Source organism: Topomyia yanbarensis, chromosome 3 (assembly GCF_030247195.1).
Source record: "Topomyia yanbarensis strain Yona2022 chromosome 3, ASM3024719v1, whole genome shotgun sequence".
NCBI lineage: Eukaryota > Metazoa > Arthropoda > Insecta > Diptera > Culicidae > Topomyia > Topomyia yanbarensis.
In genome coordinates, this window is record NC_080672.1 from 304,285,185 (window position 1) to 304,297,987 (window position 12,803).

The following is a 12,803-nucleotide window of genomic DNA, read 5'->3' on the forward strand; positions in this document are numbered from 1 at the left end:
ATGTAACAATAAAGCCCCAGGGCCAGACAGAATCAAATTTAACTTGTTAAAGAATCTGCCAGACTCTGCCAAGAGACGCTTGTTGAATTTATTTAATAAGTTTCTTGAGGGTAATATTGTCCCCCATGACTGGAGGCAAGTGAAGGTCATCGCCATTCAAAAACCAGGAAAACCAGCCTCCGACCACAACTCGTATCGACCGATTGCAATGCTGTCCTGTATCCGAAAGTTGTTCGAGAAAATGATCTTGTTTCGCCTCGATAATTGGGTTGAAGCAAATGGCTTACTGTCAGATACACAATTTGGTTTCCGCAAAGGCAAAGGGACGAACGATTGTCTTGCGTTGCACTCAACAGAAATTCAAATGGCTTATGCTAGCAAAGAGCAGATGGCATCAGTTTTCCTAGATATAAAGGGGGCTTTTGATTCAGTTTCTATCAAAATTCTTTCTGAGAAGCTGCACCAGCATGGTCTTTCACCGACTCTAAACAACTTTTTGCTAAACTTGCTGTCTGAAAAACATATGCATTTTTCGCATGGTGATTTATCGACATCACGAATTAGCTACATGGGTCTTCCCCAGGGCTCATGTCTAAGCCCCCTTCTCTATAACTTTTACGTGAATGACATTGACGAATGTCTTGTCAATTCCTGCACGCTAAGGCAGCTTGCAGATGACGGTGTGGTCTCTATTACAGGTCCCAAAGCCGTCGATCTGCAAGGACCATTGCAAGATACCTTGGACAATTTGTCTGCTTGGGCCCTCCAGCTAGGTATCGAGTTCTCCACGGAGAAAACTGAGCTAGTCGTATTTTCAAGGAAGCGTGAACCAGCGCAACTACAGCTTCAATTAATGGGTCAAACTATTGCTCAGGTTTCAACTTTCAAATATCTCGGGTCTGGTTCGACTCTAAAGGAACCTGGGGATGTCACAATAGGTATCTGAAACAGAAGTGCCAGCAAAGGATCAACTTTCTCCGTACAATAACCGGAACATGGTGGGGTGCCCACCCAGGAGACCTGATCAGGCTGTACCAAACAACAATATTGTCGGTGATGGAGTACGGGAGTTTCTGTTTCCGCTCCGCTGCGAACATACATTTCATCAAACTAGAGCGAATCCAATATTGTTGTTTGCGTATTGCTTTGGGTTGTATGCACTCGACACATACGATGAGTTTAGAAGTGCTGGCGGGCGTCCTTCCGCTGAAAAATCGATTTTGGGAACTCTCCTATCGATTGCTCATCCGATGCGATATCTTGAACCCGTTAGTAATTGCAAATTTTGAAAGGCTTATCGAGCTCAATTCTCAAACCCGATTTATGTCCTTGTACTTCGATTACATGGCACAAAATATCAATCCTTCTTCATACTATCCCAACCGTGTCAATCTCTTTCATGCTTCTGATTCAACTGTTTTCTTTGACACATCCATGAAAGACGAGATTCGTGGAATCCCGGATCACATACGCCCGCAAGTGATCCCAAGCATCTTTCATAGTAAATTTCGAGAAGTCGACTGCAACAAGATGTTTTACACCGACGGGTCAAGCCTCGACGGCTCCACTGGCTTCGGTATATTCAATCAAAACCTCACCGCCTCATTCAAACTCAATGATCCTGCTTCAGTTTACGTCGCAGAACTTGCTGCTATTCAGTATACCCTTGGGATCATTGATACTTTGCCCACCGATCATTACTTTATTGTCTCGGATAGCCTCAGCTCAATCGAGGCTCTCCGTTCAATGAAACCGAGAAAGCACATTCCATATTTTCTGGGGAAAATCTGGGAGCGCCTGCGTGCTTTGTCTGCAAGATCGTACAAGATTACCTTAGTTTGGGTTCCCTCGCATTGCTCCATTCCAGGTAATGAAGAAGCGGACTCTTTAGCTAAGGCGGGCGCTTTGCAAGGTGACATATATGAAAGACCAATTAGCTTCAGCGAATTTTTCAGTATTACTCATCAGAGAACCCTCGAAAGTTGGCAAACATCATGGAGCAATGGTGAACTGGGAAGGTGGCTACATTCGATAATCCCTAAGGTATCGACGAAACCTTGGTTCAGAGGGATGGATGTGGGTCGGGATTTCATTCGCGTGATGTCTCGGCTCATGTCCAATCACTACACGCTGGACGCACATCTCCGGCGTATTGGGCTCGTGGATAGCGGTGTCTGCGCTTGTGGCAACGGTTATCACGAAATCGAACATGTTGTCTGGGCATGTGCCGAGTACTGTTCTGCCAGATCTCAACTATTCGATTCCCTTCGGGCCCGAGGAAGATCACCCAATGTCCCGGTTCGAGATGTACTAGCAAGCCGCGATATTCTCTACATGTCCCTTATATACACGTTCCTCAAAACCATCAATATCCAAATTTAAATGCCCCTATCTTTTCTCTTATCATTCCCAGAAGTGCCCTCTTCCGCCTACCGTACCCCAACGATGGTTTGATACGACTCCAAGACGAGACAAAACATCTGTCGAATGAACCAACAACACGAGATCTACAGTACAACATCACACGCGCAGCGCGGTGTGTTCCCGATCCGTATCTGAGCCGTACTACGAAATCGTCTGGAGGAACCCCTGCCGGCTCGAGGAAAACCGCCCGGCGTCCCAATACTTGATACATCCGTTCGAATCTGTAATCCTGGCCGTTGATTCCTGATGCCGGAAACTGAAGTTTATATCCCCCCCCCCCGTTCAGTCTTGTCCACCCTCTCTCCCATGTCTCTGATACACAGATGTATGTCTTCACCCCCTTCTCCCCTTGAATATCTTCCCAAAACTTATGTGCCCCCCTATCTTCTAGTGTTAGTTGATCAATCCATTCGAATCTGTAATCCTGGCCGTTAATTCCTGATGCCGGAAACTGAAAGTTTATATCTCACCCCCCACCCCCTTCAGCCTTGTACACCCACCCTCCCATGTCTCTGATACACAGATGTATGACTTCACCCCCTTCTCCCCTTGAATATCTTCCCAAAATTTATGTGCCCCCCTATCTTCTAGTTTTAGTTGAACAATATTTAATCTCGTTAAGAAATGCGCAACAGTACCACTACTTTAAAATAGCCCTAATTAATTCCCCTTAATCTTGAACCACTCTTTCTAGTTATCTCTAGTTAATAAGCTTGTAAAATGTTCCGCTTAGTTAATAATTATTTTTTCTACAATCTCCCTTCTAAAAATCATAAAGTGAATTACTATACAAAGAACACACAAATGACCCGTCCCCCAAATCTTACGAATATTATATTATACCCTCTTTTATATGTATAAGTTAGCTGTAGTTTTTTTTTTAGTTTTATTATATAAAACAAAATAATATTGAAATGTGTATCCCCCTAGTTTTAAGAAATTCAAAATGTAAAACAATGAAAAAATGGCACCTTTAAGCTAACGCATACGTGCCTTATCAAATAAACAAATTGAAAAAAAAAAAATCAATCATATTCTAAACACTCTCAACTTCAACTTGCAATTGAAAAGGGTACAAATCTTTTTATTAATTGGAATAATCTCGTGTACATGTATACATGTAAACATTCCTCTTAAATAAACTTATCAATAAATTTGTTCACGTATTCAATTTTAATTCGTAGAATGTGATCTTTAATTGATATTTATTCCAAACTTGTGAAAATTCTCTCCACGTCGACAGGTATCGTGTTCAATTAGAATGACATTCACAGTTAATTTTGAATTCAAATTGAAATATTTCAATCAATTTTTTAATCAAAGTTTATGATAACTATCATGGCACCAGTTACAACCAATGGATTCACCACCCCAAACTCGACGAGCGCGCATTCAAACTGAATGAAAACATGCATATGTATAACAATTTATTTTCTTTTGTGCATTGAATATTATGTCACTACAAAATGCTGTACATCATCGGCCAACTATCAACTATCGAACACGTTAAAGTTCTAAGTTCAGAAACATATCGGCTACATTGTTCTCACAAGCTATGGAGCGAGAAAAGAAATGCTATTTTACTACAAGAAAATATAGGAATGAAAAACAATTCAACATGTTATCTAATTAACTCATTTTCTTTAATTTGACGTTATTGTTTCTTAACATTGTCGTGTATCGCATATCAGAACGCAGCCATATAAATGACAGCATCGTTTGGTTAAAGCTTGCCAAATATTTTAGGCCGGTTTAACCCATTCATGCCCATGTTGTTTGTGGACAACAACGATTTTAAACAGCTATAACTTTTGTTTGAGGCAAGATTTCTTCACAAAAACAAGTAAGGCTAATATATGTGACTATTGCCTTTCATTTGAGTATTAACAGTTGCAAGGATCAGCTCTAGAACTGAAGTTATTGCAATTAGTCTGATTGAATTCCGATGTAGCAGTGCTGCCTGGGACAGTTTATGTTGATGACGGAAAATGAATTTTTCATATATCTTCGTTATGTTGCAATATTTTTGAAAACTGATAAAACTTATTAATTTAGACTGTCTTTGGCTACATTTGACACATAATTGGACTATTGTAAATATTCTAGAAGAATTGCATTGAGCATTAGAAGGTAAAAATTGAGCAGCTTCAAACACTGCAAGGGAAACATCTATCTTTCTGAAAAAAAGGCTTTTCGTGATTCTTGATCCCACCGTTTTGAAGGAAAAATAGTTTTGAAACCCTACATGCACTAGTAAAAAGTTGGGCATGAAAGGGTTAAATACAGTTAGTACGACTTTGAGCTTACGGCTATTAAATATAACGACAAACAATCTGCTACAAATATTCTTACTTTGATCGTTATTTAAATGATATCAAAGCACGCTTATATTGTTTCGTAATTTATAATTTTCCAGCATATCTTTAACGACTTGCATTTCCGCTGTAGAGCAAATTGTCGCTTTATTCTTATTGATAGAACAGATATGCACAGGGTATGAAAGAATTGTGAAAGTTGAGACTGGACAGATAACTTATCTAAATGACACAAAAAGTTGAATACGGAAGAATGGCCGAAATCGTGCCGGAACTTAAGGGGGCTGTGTAAGATATTATCGGTTAAAAACATGGCTTCTTAATTTTTTTTCGATGCAAGGATTGTTTGTCTATTCAGTCAGATGCCACGTCGAAAAATTGTTTTGCGGTGTACATCATAACTCAAAATCTGTCCAATCGTTGAGACATTTGCACAGTTGTTTTTCATGTCATTCCACAAGTGACTACAGGTGTTTTTATTTTTTGGTTGATTTTTGAATTTTTCGTGGCTCTTTGAGTCCACAATCAAATTTTTGCTGAAAACGATAACATGTGCTATTGTAAAAATAATAAAACTAAGCATTTTGCAAAATGCTCTTTTAGTTACCTAGGCAATGATGTGAAGAAGAAAAACTGTGTAAAATTTTAGAACGATTAGTCCAGGAAATTTTGAGTTAAGGTTTACACCGCATTTTTTCGAGGTGCCTGCTGAAGATTCACTATCTGCATCCAGTGTCAGGTTTAATTTTCAAAGTTATAATTGTCAATCCATTATCAGACAGATCGCTGACTGTATGAAGTAAACCACAATTAAACAGTTATTTTGAAAACGGGATATGACGCTTTCTCAATTTTTGCCTGACGTCAGCCAACTTTTGTTTAATTGAACATTTTAACAGTCCAGAAATTGTCAAATTCTCAGCTCAGTTTCTGAACTTTTGGTAATTAAGGCTTGATTGTGCTGATAATTTGAATTGCTACATTTTCAGCAAAGTAGGCCTGTCAAATTATATAAGCATGGTTGGTAGAGTAGTTGGGTAGGATAGTATAATAAGCCCTAACAGGCCAAATGTCAGATTTCTATTCGAAGGACCTTATAATTATCTGAAGCATATAAATAATTTGCAAAACAGCAATTTATACAAACATTCCATAAGAGGTAGGCTTACACCATTTTTCTATAAGCACTTGATTTAATTTGAAACAGTCAGATTTGGCGGAACTGTCTGACCATTAAATACAATGTTAGAGAAGCTCTCTCAGGCTAGCGACTAAGTGTACATTAAGAATTATACATGTTTTCACAAAAACTCATAACCGAATAATACACCCCATAACATTTTCAATTGTATGCACCATTATTAGCAAAATAACGTTTTAGCCAATTATGGATCCTAAATAATTGTAATGATATTTTGTTTAAGCTAAATCGAAGATTCCAAAAATTTTCAAAAGAAATGAATACATCAGACTATTAAATGGCATAAACAGTGAACTTTCAATTAACTTCATTGTACGGTTTAATAACATTGCCGTGTATTGCCGAACGCAGTATTGCAAATGGCAGCATCATGTTAGTGGAAGAAGGTAAAAATATGCAAAAAGTTGTCATGCTCCTCATTTCATTTCATTTGTCATTTCGTTATTTTCAATCCTCTCTTCGGCTTTCTTCTGGATGAATATGGCTCTCTTTGCTCGCAATAAAGATGACCATAAATAAGCCTGTTTTATCAGGTAGGAAAGACAAGCACCATCGAACTACATTTTCCCGCATTTTCGATTTCCTGGTTCTTTCCTTCTCTCTACACGCTTTATTTCAATTGCTCAACGAAGGGTTTCAGGAGAGCATTTTTGGATTAATCAAATCGATTATCGCATATTCAGATCAAAATTGTTTTTTTCGAATTAGAAACAAAACTGCAATAAGAATTGCTTTGATTTTTTTTACATATCGCTATGAGAATAGTTGGGACCATTTAATTCTTTAATATAAATAAATAACATATTTATTGCGAATTACTGCCTATATATCTGTCGTATCTCACATAAAAAAGTGAAAAGAAAGTTAGTTTTTTTCATTGGATAGATCCAAATGAGTGACAATTTATTCCAAGCTTGTGGAAATTCCCTTGTAGCGAATATTAATATTCTCCCTCCACGTCGTGGTATCGTGTTCAATTAGAATGACATTCACAGTTCATTTTTAATTCAAATTGGAATATTTCAACTTCAAATCAAACTATGCTATATTTCACCCTAAGGAGGAAAATTTGGTAAAAACCAAAATTTCTCACTAGGGTGAAAATTTGTTGGTAAAAACCAGTCTTTGTACAGGAGGGCACAAATCCTTATTTCATACTATGTTGCGTTTCGGCTTCGCCTCTTCAGAAACCGACACTAACGTATTGTCGGAATAGATTAGCGCCGGCTTGACGCAAATCCCTTAAAACTAAAACACACTATGTGTTTCAATCAAACGACTGATCAAACGTGATGTCCCGTTCGAGCAGAAGTTCTGTTTATGCCGATGAGACACAAGTGAAGCCGAAACTTGTCTTGGCTTAGCAGGCCTATGCGAAAGCACTATGCTATATTCAAATCAAAGTTTAAATAAACTATCATGGCACTAGTTACAACCGATGGTACAACCACCCCAAACTCAAACTGCATGAAAACATGCATATGTATACTAATTTATTTCCTTTTATGCTTTGCATATTATGTCACTACAAAATTCTGTACATCATCAGCAAACTGTCAACTATCCAACACATTAAAGTTCTAAGTTCAGAAATGTATCGGCTACAAGTTGACAAAAGTTTGCTCATTCGCTCTGAAACGAAACATATTACGAAGAAATGCTATTTTAATTCATGAAACTATCGGAATGAAAAATAATTCACCATGTTGTCTAATTTACTCACTTTCGTTAACTTTAATTTGTTATTTTTTAACATTGTCGTGTATCGCAGATCAGAACGCAGCCATATAAATGACAGCATCGTTTGGTTAAAGCTTACCAAATATTTTAGGCCGATTTAAAAGTTAGCCTGGTTTAAAAACAGTTAATACACTTTTGAGCTTACGGCTAGATGGATTAAAACAGGTTTTTAATGTTGTTTCTACATTTATAAATCTGTGTGATTTTTAGTGAAATATAATTTAAAATTGAGGCCATGGCGCGATATGTCGCCATCCAAACATTAAGTATAACTCCTTGTTTAGCTTGTTTAAACTAGAACTATGTATAGTTTAACTAAATCTGTCAAATTATGAGCGTGTATTGTGCTTAAGTGACAGAAAACTATTTTTTCGGTTCAAGTATAATAATATGGCCAGGGAGAGTAACTAATCTCTAACGAGATAATTGTTACAAAATCGTTCAATTTTCTCCTTAAGGAGTAATATAACATATTGTGACACATTCGCTTGATGACTGAAAACAAGATTCAGCAGCAAACTGAACTCCTTTACTTTCGGGGCATCTATTCGTGATCTAACGCTAGATGTCGACCGCCAGATTGAACGGGAGTGCATTGATGATGTTTTTATTTTCTTCTGTCGAAACACATTGGAAAGTAAATTCTGAATTTTATAAATACAACCAATATTATAATGAAATGTTATTTCTTCTAATGAAAAGTTATATTGATGAAGAAAATATGTTTCCTGCCTCTGAAAAATATCCAGATGGCAAATTGCTTGTTACATCACTAAAAATTCGTTCTTCCGGTTTCAATTTATACTAAATTGAAATTCAGATATTGAAATTTTGATAAAAAAAAACACGATGGTGGGCAAAAATCACTGAATTAAAGAGTGAAGGTGTTGACAGTAGAGGTTATTCACCGATAAATCCAATTTCTAGACAAACATTTTCCATATCTAAATCAACCAATCTAACCTCAACAATACAAAAATAATTCCGGATCTCAATAATTCGCAATCAAAATTAAATCTTGAGTTCAACTGAATGTTTTGGTGTCAAACGAAAGAACGAGTGTTTGCTTATCATCTGTAATCAAACTTTTTGTGAAACTATGTGATATTTATTTTAAAACAATTAAAATAGAACAACCATCCTATTCGGCATTCTGTTGGTGGATGCGTTCTCAAATGCTCACCCCACTTTGACAAGTCGTTCGTCCAGTGTCAATTTTATCACTCCTAGTATGCCCTGCATGGATCTCTTCTTGTGTCAAACAATAAGCGTCAGTATTGATTGGTTGTTTGTGAGTTTGCTTATGATTACCTTTTTTACTTCTTTGTGAATCAGTAAACGCTGACCAGTCGGCACCTAATCGTATTTCCGGTTATATGAAAGCTGCTGTGTCGATATTTAAATCTGAACCGTTTATCATAACTTTGGCCAATGCGCTGAGTGAAGATAGATCGAAGTAGACTGTGACCGACGAAGGACGTGAAAATTTTTGACACGTGTTCAATTTGTGCTCAAGAAATTCAAATGAATAGGATATGAAGTTATAAAAAATTTTTAATTTACAAACGAAATCGTTGGAGTGCATCAGGTAGTGGATAGTGATTAAGAAGCTTGTAGCAAATGTGCAGTGGATTCGTCGGAATAATATTCAATAAGAGCTGGTGCGCTGCTTACAATGTATTCCGAGGGCCCGGTACTTTCTGTCCCGCTAAGTGCACTTACACTCCCGCTAGTTGGTCAGAGCGAGTTTGGGCGTGGTAAGGATGGTGGTACAAGATAAGAAATGGGCAAAGAAACAAATAATTCCCGGCTACACAAAGGAAGGATGATGGAAACGTGTCTTGATAGTGTCTTGGAAGTTCCCAGTTAAATGGCTACTGAAGCTAGTAATGGTGCTTTAACGAAGTGAAACTAGGGGGTTTCGATTTAGCAAAAAGATTTCACTTGTAAGCTAATTTGATCCAGTCCAGTCAGCTTTTAATCGTTTTTTAATCGCGAGCGTTCGTAAAATTTATGAAAAAGTTGCGAATACAGCATTATCCGGGCATTGCTGCTTTGTAACTTTTATGAATTCCACTTTTAATTCAAATTGTTTAATGGTGTAAGTATTTACTCAACTAGAAAATAAATATTCTTGGTTTAGTGTATCCTCGAGGTATAAGTAACTAGTCCTGGATAAATCTTTTAACTGCTTTCTCGGCTGTGAGATATAACATGAGTATTGAAAAAGATTGTACCCCGCGTGTTTGACTGCGCACATACACAAGCGCTAATCAGGAAAGTTATTGAAATCTGGTTTTTATGGAAGCGTTTTCGTGGGATTTTATTTTTTTCTTATTCTTGAAGATGTTTGAGGGTTTTTCGTTCTTATATTACTGATCAACCGATTTCGACAATTTTCTTTATCATTATTCCAGAGAGCGAGTAAAGGCGCTATAATCTTGGCTTTATAGGCAGGGCAGGTCCAATAACCTCTGCCCCATCCCAGGAACTTAGGACCAAAGGAGTGACATTAACCCTCTTAGCCAAGTCACTCCCAACGATTTATCAAACCCCTATCAAATTGAAACGGTTGTGTACGGTTGTCTACGTTTCTTCCTTTTTCAAGCTTCAAAATGATTCGTTGATCAAATTCTTCATTAAATGAATAATCTAATTGCCGTAGTATTTTGAATCATCTTCATTTTGTGCGCTGCACAGTTGGCCTGGCCGCTTTAATGTTTGTGTCACATAGTATATGAACCACAAACATTAATATTGACAAGAAAAATTGTAGGCGAATGTTTGCAATTTTGCAGGATCCCTACATGTATTGGCTGTGTATGTGTAGACTAGACTAGACTAGACTAGACTTTGGCCAATGCGCTGAGTGAACAGGCCGGGCCTAGTCGATCTTGATAATCATGACCGAATGTATCATGATTCCTTGTACGTCCATCATCTGCACATCTTCACTCAGGTCAGTTATCTCCGTGAAAATTATGTGACCTTTCAAATCACATAAATACTTGCATACATGTACAGATCGATCTGAGACTAGGCCCTCTGAACCTTGATTTGGAAGGCGAGATTTGTAGTGGTTACACAGGAGAAGGGCGGAAATTACAAACAGTCGAATGGTTTTAGTTTGTATATATTTGAAGTAGCAATACAAATTATTCGATAAAAAAAATCATTTATAAACAACTCCACATTAATTTACGATAAATGTTATGTTACCTACCAGATTTTTTGTTTGTCAGTTTTGAAAGGGTTGGGACCACCTGCCAGATTTATCATTATCGTCATCTTGGAAAATTTGCAGTGATAGGATCTAGTGTAAATTTTGCATAACATTTGGTGCAGCAGGCTTTCTTAGAAAGGGGATCTTTACTAGAACTAAAAATTTAATGTTTTCGACGGGAAACATACCTGTGTGAAAATGTTTTCCATACATGCAGCAATTGTTTACATTTCGGGAATTCTTGTTTAGAGTTTCGAACCACTGCGCTCGCCGAAATTCCTCAGGCGCAATGTGGCCAGTATAAAAGTAAGGAAATCCGGTTTTGACCTTTTTGTTAACTGAATCCAAATCCGTTCACAATGCAACGTCTTGGCATTTGGATAAGTTCAATTTTTTTTTTCAAAGCAGTACAGCAGCACGAGAAAAGGCGACAAAAAACAAACGCACGAATATCAATAAAAAATCACATTTATTGTTTGACACGAGAACAAATTTTAAATCGGCATGCTAGGATTGATAAACTTGACACTGGACCGACTTGTCAAAGTGAGGTGCACATTTGAGAACGCAGCCAACAACAAAAAGCTGAACATCATCAATGCAAGAAAATATTTTCATCATCATTTGACTGGTACGGAAAATGAAATCTAGTTGGCGCATCGAGCGAAAAAGTTTCACATTTGAGAGCCAATAGATAGAAGATGTGTAGGTGTGTTCACAAGTAGTGTTTCTTATTTTGGACTAGCATCCGTCTGGTGTATTAGTCAAATGCCATGGTTCAGTGGAGACAAAGTGAAAAACCAGGACCTTCACTAATTTTCACCCAGTTTGCAACGGGCTGCTCGTAGTTCTTCGGATATTGGAACACACTAGTAATTTAACCGCCATGTCGCTACAACTGATATTATTCACACATCACATTATATGAAATACAAAATTACGAAACTTGCATTACTTACTTGTAATTTAGGTAGCATTGAAAAACGCCAATTGGTTCAATTCATTGCACTTGTTAAAAATGCTAGATTTTGAAAACATGCAGAGATCTATCAACAATCTCACTTTCGAAATACTATTATCCCTTCCATTCGAGATCCCTTATCCAGATCAGGAAAAATTCTTCAAAGCAATTCATGATATGTTTCAGGTCATTTTTTAAACCATGAGATCTGTTATTTACAATTTCTTGATTACTACTTCGAGTACTACACATGTTGAATTAGGTCAAAACATGAAAAACTTTGTAGTCAGACGACCGAACAATGCCAGATTAGTAGACAATATCTGAAATATAATCACTGACATACTTCACATTAACAACTTTTTCAAAAGCTTTTTGAATAACATGCGTTATATCAAATACCTAGGTGTATTTATTTTCATTTTTAAAACTAGTATTGGCAACCATAGATTTAAATTGTTCAAATTGTTAAGTGATGTATTTCGTATTACTATAAAAATATATTTAGTTATATAAATATTTCGAGGTTTTCGGGGTAACTTTGATCAGCGAAATCCTTGCATCGAAAAACAGAAATATCGATTGAAAGGTTGTGTAAATTGCATGTCTACAGGCAATTTTATGGCCCAATATCGTGACGTCCCAATAGTAAACATAATTACTAGGAAGGATACAGATGAGGGACGATCCATAAATGACGTAGCATTTTTTAGTGTTTTTAGCACCCTCCTCCCCCATCGTAGCATTTCGTCACAAACCTCTAACCCCCCCCTGGTAATTACGTAGCATGACGGTAATCCCCCCCGTAAAATTTAGAAACCAATAAAAAACGATGTTGGTTATTCCCCTTTAAAAAAGCTACGTAGCATGACATGACCCCCTACCCTCCTGTCGTCACACATCATCACAAAATACAAAACTCCCCTTCCCCCATATAAT

The 12,803-nt window shown here is 37.3% G+C and overlaps 1 protein-coding gene across 3 annotated transcripts in view; it reads left to right on the forward strand.

Moving 5' to 3' along the window:
* LOC131694104 (protein vein) overlaps positions 1 to 12,803 on the forward strand; it is a 243,015-nt gene that overhangs the window by 51,213 nt on the left and 178,999 nt on the right. The window lies entirely within an intron of this gene.